This window comes from Scyliorhinus torazame, chromosome 18, assembly GCF_047496885.1.
Source record: "Scyliorhinus torazame isolate Kashiwa2021f chromosome 18, sScyTor2.1, whole genome shotgun sequence".
Taxonomy (NCBI): Eukaryota; Metazoa; Chordata; class Chondrichthyes; order Carcharhiniformes; family Scyliorhinidae; genus Scyliorhinus; species Scyliorhinus torazame.
In genome coordinates, this window is record NC_092724.1 from 77,987,243 (window position 1) to 78,014,407 (window position 27,165).

Below are 27,165 nucleotides of genomic sequence, written 5' to 3' on the forward strand. Positions count from 1 at the left end.
GGATTGTTATTATAAATGTTTGTGTGTTTTGTTTTAATCAAAAAAAAGTATATTTCCTGTCAATATTTCTTAAAGGAAAGTGAAAAGGTGAAAAATGAAACCATCTTGACGTTGATGGTTTATTTATTTTTTCTTGGAGGAGGAGCCTTTAAGAAATGGGTGATGTCATTGTGTGGGTGGAGCTGGGTGGAGCTGGGTTGTCTCTCTGGCTTTTACGTTCGGTTTGAGCTGGAAACTGTTTTTGGCTTTGTATTTTGCTTTTGTTTTAGGCAGTTGAAAGCTGAATTCAGACAAGCAAGATTCATTTTGTCTCCCTCTCTCTGTATGTTAAAAGGTGTCCAGATCACTTGATAATTTAAAAGTGTTAACTGTCTTGTGTAAAGAATTTATACCTACTGCTTTGTTAAAAAGGAGGTTTGGCTCATAGATGTTGTTCGGAAAGTTATTAAGGGTTACATATAGAGTACTGAATCTGTGGGGGGTAGTTGTGTTGGTAGTTGATGAAATGTTTACTGTGTGTTTATAAAATGTAAACTGAATTCATAGAATAAACATTGTTTTGTTTAAAAATACTTGAGGTCTCTGGTGCATAACACCTGGAAAGTAGGCCTTTGTGCTCCTCATAACCAAAATCTATTAAAAGTTGTTGGTCAGGTAAACTCCATGATATCCTTTGGAGAATGGGTTGAGCCCATAACAGTGGAAACAGTGTTATGGACCAGGGTTTAGAGAACCCCAAAGTGTAACATGGAGTTCACCTGACCCACAACTTTTAATAGATTGTGGTATGGGGATCACTCGGCCCACTTCTGGTGTGGTACAGCAGAAATGGAAAAGTATTTTTTAATAGCAAAACAATGTTTATTCTATGAACTCAAGTTAACCTTTTTAAAACATACAGTGGACACCTTAGCAAACATCAATTCAAATACAACCCCCAAAGACTAAAACACTAAGTAATTAATTGCTAATGTTGTCCCCTTGTTTAAGAAGGGTAGCAGGGATAATTCAGCTAATTGTAGACCGGTGAGCCTGACATCAGTGGTAGGGAAGCTGCTGGAGAAGATACTGAGGGATAGGATCTATTCACATTTGGAAGAAAATGGGCTTATCCGTGATAGGCAACATGGTTTTGTGCAGGGAAGGTCATGTCTTACCAACTTAATAGAATTCTTTGAGGAAGCGACAAAGTTCATTGATGAGGGAAGGGCTGTAGATGTCATAACATGGACTTCAGTAAGGCATTTGCTAAGGTTCCCCATGGTAGGCTGATGGAGAAAGTGAAGTCTCATGGGGTCCAGGGTGTACTAGCTAGATGGATAAAGAACTGGCTGGGCAACAGGAGACAGAGAGTAGTAGTGGAAGGGAGTTGCTCAAAATGGAGAACTGTGACCAGTGGTGTTCCACAGGGATCCATGCTGGGCCTACTGTTGTTTGTGATGTACATAAATGATCTGGAGGAAGGTATAGGTGGTCTGATTAGCAAGTTTGCAGATGACACTAAGATTGGTGGAGTAGCAGATAGTGAAGGGAATACAGAGAATACAGCAGAATATAGATAGATTGGAGAGTTGGGCGGAGAAATGGCAGATGGAGTTCAATCCGGGCAAATGCGAGGTGAAGCATTTTGGAAGATCCAATTCTAGAGCGGACTATACGGTCAATGGAAGAGTCCTGGGGAAAATTGATGTACAGAGAGATCTGGGAGTTCAGGTCCATTGTACCCTGAAGGTGGCTCCGCAGATTGATAGAGTGGTCAAGAAGGCATACGGCATGCTTTCCTTCATCGGAAGGGGTATTGAGTACAAGAGTTGGCAGTTCTGGTCGCCACATTACCAAAAGGATGTGGATACTTTGGAGAAGGTGTAGAGGAGGTTCACCAGAATGTTGCCTGGTATGGAGGGCGCCAGCTATGAAGAGAGGTTGAGTAGATTAGGATTATTTTCATTAGAAAGACGGAGGTTGAGGGGGAACCGCATTGAGGTCTACAAAATCATGAGAGGTATAGACAGGGTGGATAGCAAGAAGCTTTTTCCCAAAGTGGGGGAGTCAATTACTAGGGGTCACGAGTTCAAGCTGAGAGGGGAAATGTTTAAGGGAGATATGCGTGGAAAGTTCTTTACGCAGAGGGTGGTGGGTGCCTGGAACACATTGCCGGCGGAGGTGGTAGAGGCGGGCACGATAGCGTCATTTAAGATGTATCTAGACTGATACATGAATGGGCAGGGAGCAGAGGGATACAGATCCTTAGAAAATAGGTGACAGTTTTAGATAGCGGATGCAAGATCGGCGCAGGCTTGGAGGGCCGAAGGGCCTGTTCCTGTGCTGTAATTTTTCTTTGTTCTTTGTTTTTTGGTTCAGGACATGCTAATGACCCAGCACTCTGGCAGCGCGAACTGAGAGCAATACCCGCCTCAGCGACCGTTCTAACTGCTGGGACCTGAGTTGGCGCTAAAACGCCTGGCAGCTGGAGCAGATTTTCAGCACTCCACTTACCACGCACTCACTGCAGTCACCAAGATGACTCCCGGAACACCTGGCTACCAAGATGGACCCACTGCTCTATGGCATTGAGGAGAGGAGGGCCACGCAGGGTGGGCTGCAGACTCATACCTGCCATCCTGAACAATGCCTTGGAGGTGGTGGCAGAGACAGTCAGCATTGCCAGTCTCACCAGGTGGAGACAGCTTGGAGGAATTGAGGTCTCTTCTGAGAGGGGCAGAGAACCAAAGGTCACATTGAAGGTGTCCTCTGGTTGGGGTGGATTCTGTTGATCCCCAGCTTCCTCTGCAGTGGGGCAGTGCTTCTGAGGAGTGTCAACACCTGGTGGGCCCCTCATTGAGCATAGTTACGCCCATCCCCTTGATGATACCAGTGGGTATGAGGGTGTCCAGAGGGGAAAACTGGGAGGGCTCCCGGATGACCAGAGGCTCTCTGAACATTTACAGGACACAGGGAAGACTCAGTAATGTGTGTAGTCAGGAGCCTGTAAGTAGTACCAGCACTTTAAAACACATAAAAGTCACAATAGTCACAGATGATCATAGGCTGCAGTCACCCTTTGAGGGCGAAGAGCTGACTAGTGGTGATTTAAGCTGAGGATCACCACACCTCAGGCGAGGGGCAGGTTGAGAATAACCTCAGCAGGTACAGGATTTGAACTCACGCTGCTGGCCTTGCTCTGCATCACAAATCAGCTGCCCAGCCCACTGAGGTAAACTGAGCACTGAGCTGCTAATGATAATAACAGTTTTGCATGGATCCGCCAGCACGGGACACAAACTTAGATAATGCCACCAACAAGGGATCGGAGCATGGTGCTGGAATCGGCGCCAGCTGCAAAATTTTCAGGCTATGTCCGGAGGAAGTGTTTGGTTTTACGATGAAAAAGTTGTTGCCGCCCCCGCACTGATGCTCCGACTGGTGAGGGGCTATCAGTGCGCCACTTAAAACTTCCGACCTCCACAAAATAAACGGCCGGAGAATTGCCGGGTCCATGGCGGCACATGGCGATGACCTGCAGCGGTCACAAGGTACAACATGGCGCCGGCCATGCGCGGACCTGGTCTGCCAGATACTGTCCCCCGGACACCCCCTTGCCACCACCCAACAGCGTCCCCAACCCTCGCTGAAACCCCCTCAGCCAGCACCGCTCCCACCCCGACTGTGACACAATCCGCAGCTGCCACACTGGGTTCCCGAAAACTGAGAACCCCACGCCGTCGGGCACTCGTCCCATTGGGGGTGGAGCATCAGGGGAGGACCTTCAGGTAATGTCCTGAGGCCGTACCAACGGTGTGCGGTGTACTTCTCAATGACGCCATTTTGTAGGGGGCGCAGCATCCATAAACAAGCACCGCCCTGATTGGGTCGTAAATAGGGATTCTCCGCCCGATTGCCGATTACAATATCGGTGTCGGGCAACGGAGAATCCCGCCCTGGATTTTTCCATTGTGTGCAATTCTCCTCCCGATTGCGATTCTTGATTCCGGCATCGCAAAGCGGAGAATTCAGCCCACGTGCTTGATGGCTGTCGCAGACAAAATGGCTGAAGTCTCTGCTCCCGTTTGAGTAAATCTCTTTTGTGCCCTCTTCAAAAGTGCAGAGCAATGACAGTGATCTATTTCTCCCTCTGTCCCAAATATTTGTCTATGCTGTGGAGTTGATTTTCGTGATAATCTAAACAAAAGATTTTCTCAGATCTACAGTTGACTCTGGGATAGGTTACCGAGACTAGCTTACAGTTAACAGCTTTGCATATAGAACGACACAGAATGTACAGCGCAGTAACAGATCTGTGCCAATCCTTAGCTCCAAACCAGCTTCCTCCCACCCTTTTATTGCAGCCTGATAGATGTCTACAAGATTATGAGGGGCATGGTTAGAGTGGATGGGCAGGCACTCTTTCCCAGGGTGGAGGGGTCAGTCATCAGGGGCATAGGTTTGAGGTCCATGGGGCAAAGTTTAAAGGAGATGCGCGAGGCAGTGTTTTTACGCAGAGGGTGATGAGTGTCTGGAATGTGTTACCAGGGAAGGTTGTGGAAGCAGATGCATTAACGGCATTCAAAAGGCATCTTGACAAACACATGGATAGGATGGGTATAGAGGGATACGGCACAAGGAAAGTGCTGAGAATTTTGGCAAAGGTTGGTATCATGACCGGTACAGGCTTGGAGGGCCGAAGGGCCTGTTCCTGAGCTGTATTGTTCTTTGTTCTATCAGCAGATCCTACAATTCCTTTCTCACTCCTCAGGTTATCCAGTTTTATTCCATTCACTCCTTCAGGGTTCCACTTTCAGTACTCCGAAAGCCCCTGTCTGGATTTATTATCTTCCGGTTTGAATTCCCCTGCAAGTGAAACGGTTATGCTTATCCGATCACACACTTACATAATCTTAAACACTTCCTTAGTCACCACACAGGCTTCTCTTTTCTGTAGAAAACTGCCTGACACGTGCTTAATATGAGACTTGGTTTGTTCACCATCCACTGCTTCCCAGGAAAGATTGGTTTGCCAGGCTCTACGCTGGAAGGAGTTTGCAGAGAGGGATTTGAGTGGTTAAGTTTGAAGCAGAGACAAAGAGAGAGACAGACAGCAGAGGGAGTCTGGTGAATGGTTCCACATGTAAGGAAATGACGAGGAGGAAGCAGCCTTGGGGGTTGTGGCTGGGCTGTTGATGCGGGAGGATTCTTGCCGAGTCCCGGGCACTGAGCCCCGTCCCCTCCTCTGCCCTCCCAGCAATGCCCATCCCGCATTTGCACTCGATGTTGGAGTTTGTCCCGTTCCTGCTCCTGTTACTGTTGCTCCTCTCGCTGCTCCTCATCGTCCTGTACAGCCAGCAGCCTGGCCCGGACTCCAAGCGGATCTGAGCCGGGCTCACCTGGAGCTGCTGCCAGGTAAGTGGCGCAGAGACTGCTCCCGGGGGCTTCTCCTCTTCACAGGACAGCCCGAGCCAGGGCCCCCTCTCCAGGGGGACTTCCCTCCCTCCGGCTGCCTCCACCCACCGGCTACTCCTCGGGGAGGCGATTCGATCATAGGAGGCATCATCGCCAAGAGCCAGATCCTGTCCGTTTGTGAGTGCACATTCACTTAGTATAGTCACAAACACTGAGCACTAACTCACACTCACAACTCACAAACCCATTTTCACGAACACACACACTAACCCACACACACTAACGCAGTCACACATATACCAACACAAACACTCTTAACAGTCACACACACTAACACAACCCCACACTCACGAACACAAACCCACACTCACTAATTCACACTCACTAACACAACTCACAAAATCACTCACTAACAGTCAACCACACACACACTAACACAACCCCACATTCACTAACACACACAAGCATACTCACTAACACTCACACACATTCACACCCACTCACACAGTCACTCACAAACAGACATACTCAGTAACACACTCATAAACACACATTAACTTAAATACACTCATGCACACACATGCACCCACACAACACACTAACACACACCTGCAAAACTCACTCACACAGACGGCTGCACACACCCACCCACATCCCTGCGCACACACAGCTTCACGCAGATACACATGCGCACACACACGTGCACATGCACACCGGCACAAACACACACACACACACCGGCACAAACACACACACACCTGCACACACACACAACTCACATTCATCTGCTCACACCCACACAATTCACTCACACATATTCACCCACACACTTATACACACACCCACACATCTCACTCACACACCCACACCCGCTCACGCACACACACACAAACCTGCACAACTTACTCACACACACTCTCACACACTCACACGCACGCACCCCCCGGACGCGCACGCACACACTTGCACGTGCACACACAAACTCCCGCACACTCACACACACACACACACACACAAACTCACATTCACCTGCTCACACCCACACAATTCACTCACACACATTCACCTGCACACTCACATACGCACGCCCGCACATCTCACTCACATACACCCGTTCGCACACTGCACACACACACACAAACTCGCACAACTCACACACACACACACCTGCGCAACTCACACACACACTTGCACACACTCACTCACAGACACCTGTGCATACACATACACACCCGAATACACACACATACCCGCATACTCACACACACACTCACTCACTTACTCACTCACACTAACACTCGGTCTAACCCACATTCACATTCTAAGACACATTCTTGCAAAAACTTAACACACGTGCACACTTACATTTTCACTTAATCTCACTTTGTCACTCTCACATTCTCATTCACACACTTACTCAAACTCATCCTTTCACTCAAACTCACTGAAGAACTTTGCCTTTCACCCCCACACATGTGAATTTTCCAATATGGAATCAGTAACAGGTCTAGGGTGAATTCTCACCCCCCCACCCCTCACCATCTGAGGACACAAGTGGGGGCCCCAGAGGTCTACTAAACAACCTTTCATAGATACATAGAACATATCGTGCAGAAGGAGGCCATTCGGCCCATCGAGTCTGCACCGACCCACTTAAGCCCTCACTTCCACCCTATCCCCATAACCCCATCTAACCTTTTTTGGACACTAAGGGCACTTTAGCATGGCCAATCCACTTAAACTGCACGTTTTTGGACTGTGGGAGGAAACCGGAGCACCCGGAGAAAACCCACTCAGACACCCATGGAGAACGTGCACAGACAATGACCCAGCAGAGAATCGAACCTGGGATCCTGGTGCTGTGAAGCCACAGTACTAGCCACTTGTGCTACCCTGCTGCCCGGTTCATAAACAGTTAAGAATTGTTACTGTCAGTATTTCATATTGGAAAAGTTTTACTGGTGGTGCAACAGGATAGATCCAAATCTAAATCTTGCCTCCTGTACAGGGTGAGTTTTCTGGGCTGTTCCTGGGGCTTTTCACACACCTGAAACCCACACTGCACACGTCAGCCATACCTTAGTGGTAGCAATGCCCCATCTGGAGGTAGTTGGTTTGCATTTCTCTTCATTTACAAGTGCTTCTGTATTGATAGAAGGAACTGAAGGCACTGTTGCCAAATTTGCAGATGATAAAAAGATCTGTAGAGCGACAGATAGTATTGAGGCTGCAGAAGGATTTGACAGGCTCGGAGAGTGGGCAGTGAAGTGGCAGATGGAATACAATGTGGAAAAGTATGAGATTATGCACTTTGGAAGGAGGAATGGAGGCGCAGACTATTTTCTAAATGGGAAAATGTTCAGGAAATCAGAAGCATAAAGGGACTTGGGAGTCTTTGTTCAAGATTCTCTTAAGGTTAGCGTACACGTTCAGTCGGCAGTTAGGAAGGCAATTGCAATGTTAGCATTCATGTCGATTGGCTAGAATAACGCTGTTGGGGAGGGTTTAAACTAATGTGGCAGGGGATCATAGAATTTTACAGTGCAGAAGGAGGCCATTCGGCCCATCAAGTCTGCACCAGCTCTTTGAAAGAGCGCCCTACCCAAGCCGACACCTCCACCCTATCCCCATAACCCAGTAACCCCACCCAACACTAAGGGCAATTTTGGACACTAAGGGCAATTTAGCATGGCCAATCCACCTAACCTAACATCTTTGGACTGTGGGAGGAAACTGGAGCACCCGGAGGAAACCCACGCACACACGGGGAGAACGTGCAGACTCCGCACAGACAGTGACCCAAGTCGGGAATCGAACCTGGGACTCGGGAGCTGTGAAGCAATTGTACTAACCACCATGCTACCGTGCTGCCCGAGGATGGGAACTAAATGGGGACAGTTAAGGAGGTAGTAACTAAAGTCTGTAAGGAACTAGATCATGAAGTCAGCGTGACTAAGGGGAAGAGTAGGCAGGGAGCAGATGATGAACGCAAAGGGACTGGTGGTCTGAGGTACATTTGTTTTAATGCAAGAAGTGTAGTAGGTAAGGCAGATGAACTTAGGGCTTGGTACCTGAGAGTATGATGTTATTGCTATTACTGAGACTTGGTTGAGGGAGGGGCATGATTGGCTGGGGAATGTGGATTGGGAGCAGCTGTTTGAAGGTAAATCCACATTTGATACGTGGGAAGCTTTTAAAGAGAGGTTGATTAGCGTGCAGGACAGACATGTCCCTGTGAAAATGAGGGATAGAAATGGCAAGATTAGGGAACCATCCAAGTTCCCTCCACGATCCCTGATCATCTCTCACTCTGATCATCCTCTTATTTCTCACATAAGTGTAGAACGCCTTGGGATTTTCCCTAATCCTTCCCGCCAGGGTTTTTCATGCCCTCTTCTAGCTCTCCTCAGCCCATTTTTGAGTTCCTTCCTGGCTACCTTGTAACCCTCTAGAGCCAAGTCAGATCCTTGCTTCCACAATCTTACGTAAGCTTCCTTCTTCCTCTTGATTAGAAGCTCCACTTCTCTTGTCATCCAAAGCTCCTTCACCTTACCATTCCTTCCTAGTCTCGGGGACAAAACTATCCAGCAGTCGCAGCAAGTGCTCCTTAAACAACCCCCACATTACTGTTGTCCATTTCCCCAAGAACAATTGTTCCCACTTTTTGCTCCTCAGCTCCTGTTTCATAGCAGTATAATTTCCCCTTCCCCAATTAAATACCTTCCCATACTGTCTGTTTCTAACCCTCTCCATGACTATGGTAAAGGTCAAGGAGTTGTGGTCACTGTCACCGAAATGCTCTCCCACCGAGACATCTGACACTTGGCCTGGTTTGTTGCCGTGCACCAAGTCCAATTTTGCCTCCCCCTTGTTGGCCTATCTACATATTGAGTCAGGAATCCTTCCTGTACACACCTGACAAAATATGCTCCTCCTTATTTGCGAGATGAACAAAGGACAAAACAGGTTCAAAGTTTAACGCAATTTTATTCACAATTATATTACTCAAGAAAATATGGCTCACACTCACAGCTGAGCTTTGGGTTTTACCCACACTTAATGAAGGAGGCTGGCCAGGCTACGATCACTCGATGTGGATATCTTCTCTGTGTTTGAAACTAGGGTCCTTTCTTCTTGCGATGCTTGTGCCTGGGGACTCCCAGGTTATTCCTCAAGATCTGTTCGATGCTCCTTTCTTTATGCTTGGATTGAGTCATATGTATATGCCCACGACCGGCCATTGTCCTAATCAGACCCCACTGGTTAATGGGAAAGACAGGATATTCCTATCTATCCATGGTGGTTCAATCAAGACCCATTGTCCTCTGAAACTCCCTTTGTCTGACCAGCCATCAGCTCATTATGGAGTCTGCTGGCTTCTTTTGTCTGTCCTTCGTTCTGCTGCAAAGTTGATCACCTGTGTCTGGAAGTTTATTACATATCCATAGTCTTTGGAGTGGGTAAACACAAAGTCCATATAGCAATAACAGATTTATGCTTTGATTTGAGTGCTTTTGCAGATGGCCAGTATCGAATCCAGCCAGGGTCCCATGAGACAGTTTCTGTTCCTGGCCTATCCGTATCTTCTCAGCCTGTACCACATTGTGGTATGAGGAACGGTTGAGGACTCTGGGTCTGTACTCATTGGAGTTTAGAAGGATATGGGGGGGATCTTATTTAAACTTACAGTATACTGTGAGGCCTGGCTAGGGTGGATGTGGAGAGGATGTTTCCACTTGTAGGAGAAGCTAGAACCAGAGGACACAATCTCAGACTAAAGAGGCGATCCTTTAAAACTGAGATGAGGAGGAATTGCTTCAGTCAGAGGGTGGTGAACCTGTGGATCTCTTTGCCGCAGAAGTTGTGGAGGCCAAATCACTGAGTGTCTTCAAAACAGCGTTAGATAGGTTTTTGATCAATAAGGGGATCAGGGGTTATGGGGAGAAGGCAGGAGGGTGGGGATGAGAAAAATAACAGTCATGATTGAATGGCTGAGCAGACTCGATGGGCTGATTGGCCTAATTCTGCTCCTCTGTGTTATGGTCCTCACTACTCCCTCATTGAGAACACACACATTTTTGGGTGTAAGTGGGCAATCAATCAAAGTTGGTTATTCAACCAAAGAGGCATCACCGGCAGGCCACATTTTGTCTGCACCTGGTGTCCTGACACATTTGATTTCCAGCAGAGGTGACTGAACAGTGAGTCGGAACATTGTGGGGTGCAGATTGTGTCAGGAATTAAGCGTCTCCTAGCTGACTGTCTGTAAAAGAGAGGACCATTGGCTAGCAACGGCTTGGTTGTGAAGCTGCACAGAACAGGAATCCAAAGTGGAATTTGCCTTGCTCACTCGATAAATGGGCAGCTAGTGTGATTAGATGATCATGGCTAGCTCCAGTGCCCAGCACTGAGAGAAGGGAAAGATCTGCCAGGATTCCTGATCCTCGATTTAAAATAAATTATCCAGTGAGATGTGGGGGACTGTTGGAAGACCATTATTTATTGCCTCTCCCTAATTTCCCTTGAGAAGGTGATGGTGAGCCACCTTCTTGAACCGCTGCAGTCCCTGTGGTACAGGTTTAAAAAAATCCTTCCACAGGGTGTGGGTGTCACTGTTTGGTTTAGCCTTTGTTGCCCATCCTTAATTGTTCTTGAACTGAGTGGTGTGCTAGGGTAGTTCCAGAGGGCAGTCAACCACCAACCACATTGCAATGGATTGGGAGCCATATGTAGGTCAGACCGGGTAAGACGGCAGATTTCCTTCCCGAACGAGGATAGCAGGGTTTTTACAACAATCATTAATAGTTTCACTGTCACCATTACTGAGACTAGCTTTCAATTCCAGATTTTATTAACTTGACTTAGATTCCCACCATCTACCTTGCTGAGATTTGAACCTGTGTCCCCAGAACATTAGCCTGGGCCTCTTGATTACTATTCTAGTCACATTATTACTACGCCACCATCTCTGTGGGACACCCAAATGCTGTTATGGGGAGGGGGGGGGGGAGTTCCAGAATTTTGACCCAGTGCCAAAGGAACGGCAATATACTTCCAAGTCAGAATGGTGTGTGACTTAGAAGGGAACTTCCAGGTGGTGGTGTTTCCAGGTATCTGCTGCCCTTGTCCTTCTGGGGTAGGTGGGACCTCTACAAACGGGATGGTCTACACCTGGACCAGAGGGGTACCAATATCCTGGGGAGGGAAATTTGCGAATGCTCTTCGGGAGGGTTTGAACTAATTCAGCAGGGGCTTGGGAACCTGAATTGTAGCTCCAGTATACAGGAGGCTGAGAGTAGTGAGGTCATGAGTAAGGTTTCAAGGTTGCAGCAGGGTCGGTGCAGGCAGGAAGGTTGTTTGAAGTGTGTCTACTTCAATGCCAGGAGCATCTGGAATAAGGTGGGTAAACTTGCAGCATGGATTGGTACCTGGGACTTCGATGTTGTGGCCATTTCGGAGACATATATAGAGCGGGGACAGGAATGGTTGTTGCAGGTTCCGGGGTTCAGATATTTCAGTAAGCTCAGGGAAGGTGGTAAAAGAGGGGGAGGTGTGGCATTGGGGCTGGTTTAACACACTGGGCTAAATCGCTGGCTTTTAAAGCAGACCAAGGCAGGCCAGCAGCACGGTTCAATTCCCGTACCAGGCGCAGGAATGTGGCGACTAGGGGCTTTTCACAGTAACTTCATTTGAAGCCTACTTGTGATAATAAGCGATTTTCTTTTCATTTCATTGTTAGTATTGCAGTGGCTGAAAGGGCGTTTGATGAGGACTCGTCTACTGAGGTAGTATGGGCTGAGGCTAGGATCAGGAAAGGAGAGGTCACCCTGGTGGGAGTTTTCTATAGGCCTCCGAAAAGTTCCAGAGATGTAGAGGAAAGGATTGGAAAGATGATTCTGGATAGGAGCGAAAGTAACAGGGTAGTTGTTATGGGGGACTTTAACTTTCCAAATATTGACTGGAAACGCTATAGTTTGAGTACTTTAGATGGGTCCGTTTTTGTCCAATGTGTGCAGGAGGGTTTCCTGACACAGTATGTAGATAGGCCAACAAGAGGCGAGGCCACATTGGATATGGTACTGGGTAATGAACCAGGCCAGGTGTTGGATTTGGAGGTAGGTGATAGGCACTTTGGTGATAGTGACCACAATTCGGTTACATAGAACATAGAACAATACAGCGCAGTACAGGCCCTTCGGCCCACGATGTTGCACCGAAACAAAAGCCATCTAACCTACACTATGCCATTATCATCCATATGTTTATCCAATAAACTTTTAAATGCCCTCAATGTTGGCGAGTTCACTACTGTAGCAGGTAGGGCATTCCACGGCCTCACTACTCTTTGCGTAAAGAACCTACCTCTGACCTCTGTCCTATATCTATTACCCCTCAGTTTAAAGTTATGTCCCCTCGTGCCAGCCATATCCATCCGCGGGAGAAGGCTCTCACTGTCCACCCTATCCAACCCCCTGATCATTTTGTATGCCTCCATTAAGTCTCCTCTTAACCTTCTTCTCTCCAACGAAAACAACCTCAAGTCCGTCAGCCTTTCCTCATAAGATTTTCCCTCCATACCAGGCAACGTCCTGGTAAATCTCCTCTGCACCCGCTCCAAAGCCTCCACGTCCTTCCTATAATGCGGTGACCAGAACTGTACGCAATACTCCAAATGCGGCCGGACCAGAGTTCTGTACAGCTGCAACATGACCTCCCGACTCCGGAACTCAATCCCTCTACCAATAAAGGCCAACACTCCATAGGCCTTCTTCACAACCCTATCAACCTGGGTGGCAACTTTCAGGGATCTATGTACATGGACACCTAGATCCCTCTGCTCATCCACACTTTCAAGAACTTTACCATTAGCCAAATATTCCGCATTCCTGTTATTCCTTCCAAAGTGAATCACCTCACACTTCTCTACATTAAACTCCATTTGCCACCTCTCAGCCCAGCTCTGCAGCTTATCTATATCCCTCTGTAACCTGCTACATCCTTCCACACTATCGACAACACCACCGACTTTAGTATCGTCTGCAAATTTACTCACCCACCCTTCTGCGCCTTCCTCTAGGTCATTGATAAAAATGACAAACAGCAACGGCCCCAGAACAGATCCTTGTGGTACTCCACTTGTGACTGTACTCCATTCTGAACATTTCCCATCAACCACCACCCTCTGTCTTCTTTCAGCTAGCCAATTTCTGATCCACATCTCTAAATCACCCTCAATCCCCAGCCTCCGTATTTTTTGCAATAGCCTACCGTGGGGAACCTTATCAAACGCTTTGCTGAAATCCATATACACCACATCAACTGCTCTACCCTCGTCTACCTGTTCAGTCACCTTCTCAAAGAACTCAATAAGGTTTGTGAGGCATGACCTACCCTTCACAAAGCCATGCTGACTATCCCTGATCATATTATTCCTATCTAGATGATTATAAATCTTGTCCCTTATAATCCCCTCCAAGACTTTACCCACTACAGACGTGAGGCTCACCGGTCTATAGTTGCCGGGGTTGTCTCTGCTCCCCTTTTTGAACAAAGGGACCACATTTGCTGTCCTCCAGTCCTCTGGCACTATTCCTGTAGCCAATGATGACATAAAAATCAAAGCCAAAGGTCCAGCAATCTCTTCCCTGGCCTCCCATAGAATCCTAGGATAAATCCCATCAGGTCCCGGGGACTTATCTATTTTCAGCCTGTCCAGAATTGCCAACACCTCTTCCCTACGTACCTCAATGCCATCTATTCTATTAGCCTGGGGCTCAGCATTCTCCTCCACAACATTATCTTTTTCCTGAGTGAATACTGACGAAAAATATTCATTTAGTATCTCGCCTATCTCTTCAGACTCCACACACAATTTCCCATCCCTGTCCTTGACTGGTCCTACTCTTTCCCTAGTCATTCGCTTATTCCTGACATACCTATAGAAAGCTTTTGGGTTTCCCTTGATCCTTCCTGCCAAATACTTCTCATGTCCCCTCCATGCTCGTCTTAGCTCTCTCTTTAGATCCTTCCTCGCTACCTTGTAACTATCCATCGCCCCAACCGAAACTTCACACTTCATCTTCACATAGGCCTTCTTCTTCCTCTTAACAAGAGATTCCACTTCCTTGGTAAACCACGGTTCCCTCGCTCGACGCCTTCCTCCCTGTCTGACCGGTACATACTTATCAAGAACACGCAGTAGCTGATCCTTGAACAAGCCCCACTTATCCAGTGTGCCCAACACTTGCAGCCTACTTCTCCACCTTATTCCCCCCAAGTCACGTCTAATGGCATCATAATTGCCCTTCCCCCAGCTATAACTCTTGCCCTGCGGTGCATACTTATCCCTTTCCATCATTAACGTAAACGTCACCGAATTGTGGTCACTGTCCCCAAAGTGCTCTCCTACCTCCAAATCCAACACCTGGCCTGGTTCATTACCCAAAACCAAATCCAACGTGGCCTCGCCTCTTGTTGGCCTGTCAACATATTGTTTCAGGAAACCCTCCTGCACACACTGTACAAAAAACGACCCATCTATTGTACTCGAACTATATCTTTTCCAGTCAATATTTGGAAAGTTAAAGTCTCCCATAATAACTACCCTGTTACTTTCGCTCATATCCAGAATCATCTTCGCCATCCTTTCCTCTACATCCCTAGAACTATTAGGAGGCCTATAAAAAACTCCCAACAGGGTGACCTCTCCTTTCCTGTTTCTAACTTCAGCCCATACTACCTCGGAAGAAGAGTCCCCATCTAGCATCCTCTCCGCCACCGTAATACTGCTCTTGACTAGCAGCGCCACACCTCCCCCTCTTTTGCCTCCTTCTCTGAGCTTACTAAAACACCTAAACCCCGGAACCTGCAACATCCATTCCTGTCCCTGCTCTATCCATGTCTCCGAAATGGCCACAACATCGAAGTCCCAGGTACCAACCCACGCTGCCAGTTCCCCTACCTTGTTTCGTATACTCCTGGCATTGAAGTAGACACACTTCAAACCACCTACCTGAACGCTGGCCCCCTCCTGCGACGTCAAATCTGTGCTCCTGACCTCTATACTCTCATTCTCCCTTACCCTAAAACTACAATCCAGGTTCCCATGCCCCTGCTGCATTAGTTTAAACCCCCCCCAAAGAGCACTAACAAATCTCCCCCCCAGGATATTTGTGCCCCTCAGGTTCAGATGTAGACCATCCTGTCTGTAGAGGTCCCACCTTCCCCAGAAAGAGCCCCAGTTATCCAAAAATCTGTAACCCTCCCGCCTGCACCATCCCTGTAGCCACGTGTTTAAATGCTCTCTCTCCCTATTCCTCATCTCACTATCACGTGGCACGGGCAATAACCCAGAGATAACAACTCTGTTTGTTCTAGTTCTGAGCTTCCATCCTAGCTCCCTGAAAGCCTGCCTGACATCCTTGTCCCCTTTCCTACCTATGTCGTTGGTGCCAATGTGGACCACGACTTGGGGCTGCTCCCCCTCCCCCCTAAGGACCCGGAAAACACGATCCGAGACATCACGTACCCTTGCACCTGGGAGGCAACATACCAAACGTGAGTCTCTCACGCTCCCACAAAATCTCCTATCTGTGCCCCTGACTATAGAGTCCCCAATTACTAATGCTCTGCTCCTCTCCCCCCTTCCCTTCTGAGCAACAGGGACAGACTCCGTGCCAGAGGCCCGTACCCCATGGTTTACCCCTGGTAAGTCGTCCCCCCCACAAGTATCCAAAGCGGTATACTTGTTTCTCAGGGGAACGACCGCAGGGGATCCCTGCACTGACTGTTTTTTCCCAGTCCCTCTTACAGTTACCCACCTATCTCCAATCTTTGGTGTAACTAATTCCCTGAAGCTGCTATCTATGACCCCTTCTGCCTCCCGAATGATCCGAAGTTCTTCCAACTCCAGCTCCAGTTCCCTAACTCGGTCTTGGAGGAGCTGGAGATGGCAGCACTTCCTGCAGGTAAAATCAGCAGGGACACTAACTGCATCCCTCACCTCAAACATCCTGCAGGTTACGTTTACTTCAGCGATGGAAAGTGACAGGGCAAATACTGCAGGGCAAGAGTTATAGCTGGGGGATAGGCAATTATGATGCGATGAGGCAAGACTTAGGATGCATCGGATGGGGAAGGAAACTGCAGGGGATGGGCACAATTGAAATGTGGAGCTTGTTCAAGGAACAGCTACTGCGTGTCCTTGATAAGTATGTACCTGTCAGGCAGGGAGGAAGTGGTCGAGCGAGGGAACCGTGGTTTACTAAAGTAGTTGAATCACTTATCAAGAGGAAGAAGGAGGCTTATGTAAAGATGAGACGTGAAGGTTCAGTTAGGGCGCTCGAGAGTTACAAGTTAGCAAGGAAGGACCTAAAGAGAGCGCTAAGAAGAGCCAGGAGGGGACATGAGAAGCCTTTGGCAGGTAGGATCAAGGATAACCCTAAAGATTTCTATAGGTATGTCAGGAATAAAAGAATGATTAGGGTAAGAGTAGGGCCAGTCAAGGACAGTAGTGGGAAGTTGTGCGTGGAGTCCGAGGTGCTAAATGAATATTTTTCGTCAGTATTCACACAGGAAAAGACAATGTTGTCGAGGAGAATACTGAGATACAGGCTACTAGACTAGACGGGCTTGAGGTTCATAAGGATGTTCACAATGAGGTTCACAATGACAACACAAAGATCAAAGCCAAAGGTTCAGCAATCTCTTCCCTAGCTTCCCAGAGAATCCTAGGATAAATGCCATCCGGCCCAGGGGACTTATCTATTTTCACACTTTCCAGAATTGCTAACACCTCCAGAGGCATGGAGGTGTTAGCAATACGGAGGCATGGGATTCAGGGTGATTTAGCAGTTTGGATCAGAAATTGGCTAGCTGTAAGAAGACAGAGGGTGGTGGTTGATGGGAAATGTTCAGCCTGGAGTTCAGTTACTAGTGGTGTACCACAAGGATCTGTTTTGGGGCCACTGCTGTTTGTCATTTTTATAAATGACCTGGAGGAGGGCGTAGAAGGATGAGTAAATTTGCAGATGACACTAAAGTCGGTGGAGTTGTGGACAGGGTGGAAGGATGTTGCAGGTTACAGAGAGACATAGATAAGCTGCAGAGCTGGGCTGAGAGGTGGCAAATGGAGTTTAATGCAGAAAAGTGTGAGGTGATTCATTTTGGAAGGAGTAACAGGAAAACAGTACTGGGCTAATGGTAAGATTCTTGGTAGTGTGGATGAGCAGGAGATCTCGGTGTCCATGTACAGAGATCCCTGAAAGTTGCCACCCAGGTTGATAGGGTTGTTAAGAAGGCGTACGGTGTGTTAGCTTTTATTGGTAGAGGGATTGAGTTTTGGAGCCATGAGGTCATGTTGCAGCAGTACAAAACTCTGGTGCGGCCGCATTTGGAGTATTGCGTGCAGTTCTGGTCGCCGCATTAGAGGAAGGATGTGGAAACATTGGAAAGGGTGCAGAGGAGATTTACCAGGATGTTGCCTGGTATGGAGGAAAGATCTTATGAGGAAAGGCTGAGCGACTTCAGGCTGTTATCGTTAGAGAGAAGAAGGTTAAGAGGTGACTTAATTGAGGCATACAAGATGATCAGAGGATTAGATAGGGTGGACAGTGAGAGCCCTTTTCCTCGGATGGTGATGGCTAGCACAAGTTTTAAATTGAGGGGCGATAGATAAAGGACGGATGTCAGAGGTGGGTTCTTTACTCAGAGAGTAATAGGGGCATGGAATGCCCTGCCTGCAACAGTCGTGGACTCGCCAACATTAAGGGCATTTAAATGACTATTGGATAAAAATATGGATGATAGGCTTTAGATTGGTTTCACAGGTCGGTGCAACATCGAGGGCCGAAGGGCCTGTACTGCACTGTAAAGTTCTATGTTCTATGTTCCAGATGGTAGTGACCGTGGGTTTAAGGTGCTGTCTGAGGAGGCTTGGTGAGTTGTTGCAATGCATCTTTTGGATGGAATACGCTTCTGCCATTGTCTATTGGTGGTGGGGGGAGTGAATGTTGATGGTGCTGGATGGGGTCGATAAAGCAGGCTGCTTTGTCCTGGATGATATTGAGCTTCTTGAATGTTGTTGGAGGTGCATTCATCCAGGCAAGTGGAGAGTATTCCAACACACTCCTGAATTGAGCCTTTTAATTGGTAGACAGATTTTGGGGAGTCAGGAAGTGAGTTACTCATTTCAGAATTTGTCCTTCTGACCTGCTCTTGTAGCCACAGTATTTGTATGACTGGTCCAGTTCTGTTTCTTGTCAATGGTAACCCCCAGAATGTTGATTATGGGGGATTTAGCGATGCTAATGCCATCAAATGCCAAGGGGTGATGGATTGTTTCTCTCTTGTCATTGCCTGGTACTTGTGTGGCATTAATGTTACTGGTGACTTATCTGTCCAAGCCTGAATTCTATCCAGGTCTTGCTGCATTTGGACATGGATTGTTTCAGTATCTGAGGAGTTCTGAATGGTGCTGAACATTATGCAATCTTCGGCGAACATCCCCACTTTTGACCTGATGTTGGAAGAAACGCCATTGATGAAGGAGCTGAAGATGGTTGGTCCTAGGACATTACCCTGAGGAACACCTGCAGTGATGTCCTGGAGCTGAGATCATTGACCTCCAACCACCACAACCATCTTCCTTTGTGCCAGGCATGACTCCACCCAGTGGAGTTTTCCCCCTGATTCCCATTGACTCCAGTTTTGCTAGGGCTCCTTGATGCCATGTCGGTCAAATGCTGTCTTGCTGTCAAGGGCAGTCACTCTCACCTCACCTCTTTTGTCTACGTTTGAACAAAAGCGATAATGATGCCAGGAGATGAGTGACCCTGGCAGAATCCAGATTGAGCTTAAGTGAGCAGGCTACTGCTGTGTAAGTGTTGCTTGATAACACGGCTGGCAACACTATCCAACACTTTACTGATGAATGAAAGTAGACTGATGGGGCAGTAATAAACCTGATGTGGTTATGTATTGATTTTTGTGGACAAGTCGTCCCTGGGCAATTTTCCAACTTTTGGTTACATGTCAATGTTGTAGCTGTATTGGAATAGTTTGGCCAGGGCTGTGACTAGTCCTGGAGGAAGAATCTTTAGTACTATTGCCTGAATGTTGTCAGGACCTTTGCTGTATCCAGTGTCACCCATTTGTGCAGGCTTGGCTGAGAATAGGACTAAAGCATCTTTTACAGCCCCAGAACACTCAAATGAAACATAGTCACTGTGGTAATATAGGAAACATGACAGCTAATCCTTACACAACAAACTTCCATGAACAGTGATATGATAATGACCAGATAATGTGTTCTTATATGATGTTGATTGAGGGATAGAACGCCATGGATAACTCACCAACTCTTCTTTTGAAATAGTGCCATGGGATCTTTTACACCCACTTAGTGGGCAGATCGGCCTGGGTTTATTGTTTCATGCAGAAGTTAGCACCTCCAATAGTGCAGCACTCCCTCAGTAGTGTAGGCCTTGAATATATGACATTTTGACAAAGTTGATACCGACCGACCCACAGCGGACACCAAGTTGAGAACGGGATCATGCTCGATTGCCTCTCAAGGTTATCATTTCTTTTATTCATTCAAGGGATGTGAGTTTCGTTGCCAGTCCGAATTGCCCTTGAGAAGGTGGTGGTGAGCTGCCTTCTTGAACTGCTGCAGTCCATGTGATGTAGGTACACCCACAGTGCTCTTAGAGAGGGAGTTTCAGGATTTTGACCTAGCGACAGTGAAGAAACAGTGAATGTTTCCAAGTCGGGGAGGTGAGTGACTTGCCAATTTGGAAATATATCAGCCATTCCTTCACTGTCACTGGTTAAAATTCTGAAACTTTCCCCCGAACAGCGCTGTGGGTGTACCTACACCACATGGACTGCAGCAGCTCAAGAAGGCAGCTTATCACCACCTACCAATTAGGGATGGGCAACAAATGCTGGCCTGGCCAGTGAAGCCCACATCCCTTGAATTATTTAAAAAATTCACCTTGAGAGGTAATTGAGTACGATCTCAACATTCACTACATTGGCAACTTGGCTGAGGTATTGGGGAGGCTGCTGGAATATGTGGAACCCCAATCGCTGCACAAGTCAGAAAGGAGCAGAACAATGGAGACGTGACACTTCAATATTTTCATTACTCTCCGCTAATCGACAAGCCCTGTTGCCTGTGATTGGCCTGTGTTAGGCTCCATTGAACAGGAACTGATGAATTAAACCCCCAGACTTGAGTAGACAAAGGCAGCGTGAAATTGTGATCCTTGTGATTCCCATTGAACTGCTGCCAGCCCAGTGCTGAGCTGGCACATTGCAACAGATGCATTGTGGGGGATGTGGGTGGGGTTTCAGACAGTGACCTGGACACTGGATGCTCCCTGGCCCAGTGGCGATCAGGACGGAACAGACTATCAGAGAGGAAAGCAAATCCAGGAGATCAGCTTTCCACACACAGGATATGGTAATCCTGCGATGGAGTGCTGGGCTAGCCAGGGAGAGAGGCTGCTGTGATTGGTTTAGGGTAGAAGGAGGGGTAGGGATTTCGGAAAGGCCAGGACAAGGGTGGTAAAAGAGCCCCTGAATCTCTTGGATTGATTCACCGATGTGAAGAAAGTACATCTGCCGTCCTTACCCAATCTGGCCGACATGTGATTCCAGATCCAAACTCTTAGCAACCCTGTGAAGTGACTGATATGCCTGCTTTGTACAATCCTAACACCACAGCCTGCTCGAGATGACTAGAGGGCTGAGAAATGCTGACCTAACCAACAATGTCTATATTCCAATAGTATTGAGACAAGGAAGAAGCGTCAAATTCAAAATATACGACAGGCCCATCAGCATCTGAGAGAGCAAGTACTGGGCGAATCTGTCACCCCCAGACCTGGCTCAGGAAGACTCTACGCAGTGATATATTCTGGATCTTACCAGAAACTTGGACTAGCTTCTCTTTCTTGACACTGAGCAAGCTGCAGTATATTTGCTGATTTTAGGCTGTGTACTGGTGCTACAATGGTTAGCAATGCAGCAGGAATCCTGCTGAACTTTTGGGCTGTGGTTTGCCCCTGGGCCCTGTCCTGTATCCCTCATTATCTCTGGCTCCCTCTTCCTGTATCATTTCCCTTTCAGAGTCTAACAGCTTCCAGGTTTTACTTTGGTGTTAATATTGGGCACAGCCTGATTGTTTACCAGCTTTGTTGGAATGGTCAGAATATGGATGTTCTTTTCTCTGATAAGACTTGGATGTAGGGTTAGAAGGTACTATAGCCAAACTTGCAGATGACATTAAAATAGGTAGGATAGTAAGTTGCAATGAAGAAATAAGACATTTTAAAAAATGGACACAGATAGGTTAGGTGAGTCGACCAAAATTTGGAGATGGAGTTTGTGTGAGGTTATAAGCTTCGGACAGAAAAATGTAAAGGCAACTAATTATCTAAATGGAGAGAAACTTCAGAGTGCTGGATGTCCTCATGCATGAACCTCAGAAAACTAGTAAGCAGGTAAAGGAAAAGGAGCTTTGGCCTATAGGTAGGGAGTGTAGAGGTGGGGAAGTGTTGCTGCAACTGTATAAGGCATTGGTGAGACTACACCTAGAGTACTGTGTACAGCTTTGGTCCCTTTATTTGAGGAGGGATGAAGTTGTATTAGAGACAGTTCAGAGGAGAGTTACTAGATTGATTCCAGAGATGAGGGGCAGGATCTACCAGTCGCATTGCGCCCGAAAAGCAGTGCGGCACATCCAACCTGTAGATGAAGGGAGATCCCACTTCAGCGATTTACCCGGCTTGCCACGCTTCGCAAGATCTAACACAATCTTGCGTTGTGAATCCTGCCCTTTCTGGCAAATCTGCATATTAGAGTGAGACAGCTAGTCTCACTCTAATAGGCGTTCCTGAGATCTAACCAAGGCATGGGATCTAGGTTTGCACTGAGTGCTGAATTTGGTGCTTTTTGAGTGCGATAGTGAGAGTTTGGTGACCGAGGGAGTATAAGGCTTCATTTTTATCTAAAGTTTAGTCTTTCTTTTATTTAGTTAATTAACTTAAAAGTTGCTGTTTGGTTTAGAAGAAGGTGAATTTTCAATCAGCTTTAAACAGGCTTCTACTTCTAGGCACTTGCAGCTGGAGCTTGTTAATTAGTTAATTGGATTAGGCCAGTTTTTCAGAGGCTAGATTCACAGTATAAAAGTGATCCCCTACAGTGCAGACTTTGTTTGCACTGAGTGCTGAATTTGGTGCTTTTTGAGTGCGATAGTGAGAGTTTGGTGACCGAGGGAGTGCTGAATTTGGTGCTTTTTGAGTGCGATAGTGAGAGTTTGGTGACCGAGGGAGTGCTGAATTTGGTGCATTTGAGTGCTATAGTGAGAGTTTGGTGACCGAGGGAGTGCTGAATTTGGTGCATTTGAGTGCTATAGTGAGAGTTTGGTGACCGAGGGAGTTAGGTGAGGAGGGAGTAAGGTGCTCCTTTCATTTTGTTTCCGACATTTCCGCAAAGAGTGCGAAGAGAGCCAGGAGTTTACAGGAAGTGTAGCTGACTGGGAGCAGAGTCGGAGGGCGGAGATCGAGTTAGTCCACACAGCAGCTATATTCTGTAAGGTAAGAGGGGATGGAGGCTAGGCCAGTTACATGCTCCCCCTGTAGGATGTGGGTGGTGAGGGATACCACCGGTGTCCCCACTGCCTATACCTGCGGGAAGTGCACCCAACTTCAGCTCCTCAAAGACCGTGTTAGGGAACTGGAGCTGAAGCTGGATGAACTTCGGATCATCCGGGAGGCAGAGGGGGTGATTGAGAAGAGTTACAGGGAGGTAACCACACCCAAGGTACAGGACAAGAATAGCTGGGTTACAGTCAGGGGGAAAAAAACAAACAGGCAGACAGTGCAGGGATCCCTCGTGGCCGTTCCCCTTCAAAACAAGTATACCATTTTGGATGCTGTTGGGGGGGATGACCTACCGGGGGAAGGCCCTAGCGGCCAGGTCTCTGGCACTGAGTCTGGCTCTGGGGCTCAGAAGGGAAGGGGGGAGAATAGAAAAGCAATAGTTGTAGGAGATTCAATGGTTAGGGGAATAGATAGGAGATTCTGTGGTCGCGAGCGAGACTCCCGGAAGGTATGTTGCCTCCCGGGTGCCAGGGCCAGGGATGTCTCGGATCGTGTCTTCAGGATCCTTAAGGGGGAGGGGGAGCAGCCAGAAGTCGTGGTGCACATTGGTACCAACGACATAGGTAGGAAAAGGGGTGTGGAGGTAATAAACAAGTTTAGGGAGTTAGGCTGGAAGTTGAAAGCCAGGACAGACAGAGTTGTCATCTCTGGTTTGTTGCCGGTGCCACGTGATAGCGAGGCTAGGAATAGGGAGAGAGTGCAGTTGAACACGTGGCTGCAGGAATGGTGTAGGAGGGAGGGCTTCAGGTATTTGGATAATTGGAGCGCATTCTGGGGAAGGTGGGACCTGTACAAGCAGGACGGGTTGCATCTGAACCAGAGGGGCACCAATATCCTGGGAGGGAGGTTTGCTAGTACTCTTCGGGAGGGTTTAAACTAATTTGGCAGGGGAATGGGAACCGGATTTGTAGTCCAGCAACTAAGGTAGCCGATATTCAGGACGCCAAAGCATGTAATGAGGCAGTGGGGAAGGGAACACTGACAAAGGAGAGTATTTGCAGGCACGAAGGTGGGTTAAAGTGTGTATACTTCAACGCAAGAAGCATCAGGAATAAGGTGGGTGAACTTAAGGCATGGATCGGTACTTGGGACTACGATGTGGTGGCCATCACGGAAACTTGGATAGAAGAGGGGCAGAAATGGTTGTTGGAGGTCCCTGGTTATAGATGTTTCAATAAGATTAGGGAGGGTGGTAAAAGAGATGGGGGGGTGGCATTATTAATTAGAGATAGTATAACAGCTGCAGAAAGGCATTTCGAGGAGTATCACCCTATTGAGGTAGTATGGGTTGAAGTCAGAAATAGGAAAGGAGCAGTCACCTTTTTAGGAGTTTTCTATAGGCCCCCCAATAGTAGCAGAGATGTGGAGGAACAGATTGGGAAACAGATTTTGGAAAGGTGCAGAAGTCACAGGGTAGTAGTCATGGGTGACTTTAACTTCCCAAATATTGAGTAGAAACTCTTTAGATCAAATAGCTTGGATGGGGTGGTGTTTGTGCAGTGTGTCCAGGAAGCTTTTCTAACACAGTATGTAGATTGTCCGACCAGAGGAGGGGCAATATTGGATTTAGTACTGGGTAATGAACCAGGGCAAGTGATAGATTTGTTAGTGGGGGAGCATTTTGGAGATAGTGACCACAATTCTGTGACTTTCACTTTAGTAATGGAGAGGGATAGGTACGTGCAACAGGGCAAGGTTTACAATTGGGGGAAGGGTAAATACGATGTTGTCAGACAAGAATTGAAGTGCATAAGTTGGGAACATAGGCTGGCAGGGAAGGACACAAGTGAAATGTGGAACTTGTTCAAGGAACAGGTGCTACGTGTCCTTGATATGTATGTCCCTGTCAGGCAGGGAAGAGATGGTCGAGTGAGGGAACCATGGTTGACAAGAGAGGTTGAATGTCTTGTTAAGAGAAAAAAGGTGACTTATGTAAGGCTGAAGAAACAAGGTTCAGACAGGGCATTGGAGGGATACAAGATAGCCAGGAGGGAACTGAAGAAAGGGATTAGGAGAGCTAAGAGAGGGCATGAACAATCTTTGGCGGGTAGGATCAAGGAAAACCCCAAGGCCTTTTACACATATGTGAGAAATATGAGAATGACTAGAGCGAGGGTAGGTCCGATCAAGGACAGTAGCGGGAGATTGTGTATTGAGTCTGAAGAGATAGGAGAGGTCTTGAATGAGTACTTTTCTTCTGTATTTACAAATGAGAGGGGCGATATTGTTGGAGAGGACAGTGTGAAACAGATTGGTAAGCTCGAGGAAATACTTGTTAGGAAGGAAGATGTGTTGGGCATTTTGAAAAACTTGAGGATAGACAAGTCCCCCGGGCCTGACGGGATATATCCAAGGATTCTATGGGAAGCAAGAGATGAAATTGCAGAGCCGTTGGCAATTATCTTTTTGTCCTCACTGTCAACAGGGGTGGTACCAGGGGATTGGAGAGTGGCGAATGTCGTGCCCCTGTTCAAAAAAGGAACTAGGGATAACCCTGGGAATTACAGGCCAGTTAGTCTTACTTCGGTGGTAGGCAAAGTAATGGAAAGGGTACTGAAGGATAGGATTTCTGAGCATCTGGAAAGACACTGCTTGATTAGGGATAGTCAGCACGGATTTGTGAGGGGTAGGTCTTGCCTTACAAATCTTATTGAATTCTTTGAGGAGGTGACCAAGCATGTGGATGAAGGTAAAGCAGTGGATGTAGTGTACATGGATTTTAGTAAGGCATTTGATAAAGTTCCCCATGGTAGGCTTCTGCACAAAGTAAGGAGGCATGGGATAGTGGGAAATTTGGCCAGTTGGATAACGAACTGGCTAACCGATAGAAGTCAGAGAGTGGTGGTGGATGGCAAATATTCAGCCTGGATCCCAGTTACCAGTGGTGTACCGCAGGGATCAGTTCTGGGTCCTCTGCTGTTTGTGATTTTCATTAATGACTTGGATGAGGGAGTTGAAGGGTGGGTCAGTAAATTTGCTGACGATACGAAGATTGGTGGAGTTGTGGATAGTAAGGAGGGCTGTTGTCGGCTGCAAAGAGACATAGATAGGATGCAGAGCTGGTCTGAGAAGTGGCAGATGGAGTTTAACCCTGAAAAGTGTGAGGTTGTCCATTTTGGAAGGACAAATATGAATGCGGAATACAGGGTTAACGGTAGAGTTCTTGGCATTGTGGAGGAGCAGAGAGACCTTGGGGTCTATGTTCATACATCTTTGAAAGTTGCCACTCAAGTGGATAGAGCTGTGAAGAAGGCCTATGGTGTGCTCGCGTTCATTAACAGAGGGATTGAATTTAAGAGCCGTGAGGTGATGATGCAGCTGTACAAAACTTTGGTAAGGCCACATTTGGAGTACTGTGTACAGTTCTGGTCACCTCATTTTAGGAAGGATGTGGAAGCTCTGGAAAAGGTGCAAAGAAGATTTACCAGGATGTTGCCTGGAATGGAGAGTAGGTCTTACGAGGAAAGGTTGAGGGTGCTAGGCCTTTTCTCATTAGAGCGGAGAAGGATGAGGGGCGACTTGATAGAGGTTTATAAGATGATCAGGGGAATAGATAGAGTAGACAGTCAGAGACTTTTTCCCCAGGTGGAACACACCATTACAAGGGGACATAAATTTAAGGTGGAAGATATAGGAGGGATATCAGAGGTAGGTTCTTTACCCAGAGAGTAGTGGGGGCATGGAATGCACTGCCTGTGGAAGTAGTTGAGTCGGAAACATTAGGGACCTTCAAGCAGCTGTTGGATAGGTACATGGATTACGGGAAAATGATATAGTGTAGATTTATTTGTTCTTAAGGGCAGCACGGTAGCATTGTGGATAGCACAATTGCTTCACAGATCCATGGTCCCAGGTTCGATTCTGGCTTGGGTCATTGTCTGTGCGGAGTCTGCACGTCCTCCCCGTGTCTGCGTGGGTTTCCTCCGGGTGCTCCGGTTTCCTCCCACAGTCCAAAGATGTGCGGGTTAGGTGAATTGGCCAATGATAAATTGCCCTTAATGTCCAAATTGCCCTTGGTGTTGGGTGGAGGTGTTGAGTTTGGGTAGGGTGCTCTTTCCAAGAGCTGGTGCAGACTCAAAGGGCCAAATGGCCTCCTTCT

General features: G+C 47.4%; 1 protein-coding gene across 2 annotated transcripts in view; it reads left to right on the forward strand.

Annotated features, from left to right (window-relative positions):
- The first annotated feature begins 5,141 nt into the window (after positions 1-5,141).
- mif4gdb (MIF4G domain containing b) overlaps positions 5,142-27,165 on the forward strand; it is a 41,511-nt gene continuing 19,487 nt past the window's right edge. Inside the window, exon 1 of one of the 2 annotated variants that reach the window (XM_072482947.1) lies at positions 5,142-5,397. The gene's annotated coding sequence lies outside the window, so the exon portion shown is untranslated. Of the gene's footprint in view, positions 5,398-5,553; positions 5,575-27,165 lie in introns of those variants that run through there. The other variant, XM_072482948.1, reaches the window with a different exon arrangement.